We start from the raw sequence: 1,611 nt of genomic DNA on the forward strand, positions 1-1,611 counted from the left end.
ACGTTATAGGCCTACGTGAATCCGCAGGCGCCGGGTGCAACCTAGCCCAACCTTTCAGCGCTCTGGAAAGGACAAACGACCCCGTGGGGTCCGTTGTCCCGTGGAGTCGCGAGTGAAAGGCGATGCCCGCAAGGGCAGTAGCCATGGCCGCTTTTGACCTACCGTTTTGGTAATGCTCCCAAACAAAGGTCAACAGGGCGTCGGCCGAGGACTCACCTGCTACCCCGTACCTACTCTGAAAGGCTGACCAATCCCGCCATGCAGCATCATACGCTCGTAGCGTAGAGGGAGCCAGTGCACACCTGGCCAACGCCGTTAAACCGCTTCGACCATCTGCCAGACAGAAGGTGGGCACTGTAACCCCTCTGCCTCCGCTCCCGGAACCAACGTCCTGAATTTGTCAAACTGGAACCGGGACAATGCATCCGCAATTCCATTGTCAACTCCAGGTACGTGGCGAGCCCTAAAATTAATATTGCGCTGCAAACAAACCAACACTAAATGCCTTAGCAATCGCAGCGCCTGCGGAGATGAGGAACGCTGGTTATTAATCGCATGCACTACCCCTAAGTTGTCGCAAAGAAACAAAATGTCCCTATTTGCGAACCGTCCGGCCCATAACTCAAGCGCCACTAAGATCGGGAACAATTCCAGCAGAAGCAGGTTCTTGGTAAACCCACGCGTTACCCAAGATGCCGGCCAGGCCGCAGCGCACCATGAGCCAGCGAAGAACGCGCCGAAACCTCGACTGCCTGAAGCATCCGTGAACAACTGCAGCTGCTTACTGGAACAACAAGGAGCGGGCCACAACACTTCCCTGTTGAAGGACACCAGGAACGAGACCCAAATCCGCAAATCATCCTTGATCTCGCGGGAAAGGTACACGGAGTGATTCTGTCGAACCGTCCCCGCGGTGGCCCGCTCAAGTTTGCGACAGAAAATCCTACCCATGGGGATAATCCGACACGCAAAATTGAGAGAACCAAGCAAGGACTGCACCTGTTTAAGCCGAACCCTGCGTTTTCCTAAACAGTCTGTAATCAAACCCAATAGTTTCCGCACCTTATCCTCGGGCAAGCGACAGCACCCCCCTACCGTGTCAATCTCGATACCTAAATAGCTAAGACAAGTGCAAGGACCCTCGCACTTATCCTGCGCAACCGGTACCCCTAAAGCGCAGAATAACGACCTGGCCACCGAGAGAATGTCCCCACAGACCGAACTGTCTCCGGGGCCTACAAAAAGAAAGTCATCCAGGTAGTGAGCCACCCCCATCTGCCCGGAGGCGGTCTGGACGCACCAGTGCAAAAACGTGCTAAAGCACTCAAAGTAGGCGCAGGAGACAGAGCAACCCATGGGGAGACACCGATCGACGTAGAATTCGCCCCCTATTTTGAAACCCAGAAACCGCAGGGAATATGGGTGTAGCGGGAGTAGCCGAAAGGCCGACTCCACGTCCAATTTTGCCAACAGACTCCCCGGCCCACAATCCCGCACTAATCGCAGCGCGTCGTCAAACGACTGATATCGAACTCTGCATTGGGCTTCCGGGATAGCGTCGTTGACCGACAGCCCCGGCGGGTGCGACAAGTGCTGTATCAAACGAAACTT

This window comes from Pseudophryne corroboree, chromosome 10 (genome assembly GCF_028390025.1).
Source record: "Pseudophryne corroboree isolate aPseCor3 chromosome 10, aPseCor3.hap2, whole genome shotgun sequence".
Classification (NCBI taxonomy): domain Eukaryota; kingdom Metazoa; phylum Chordata; class Amphibia; order Anura; family Myobatrachidae; genus Pseudophryne; species Pseudophryne corroboree.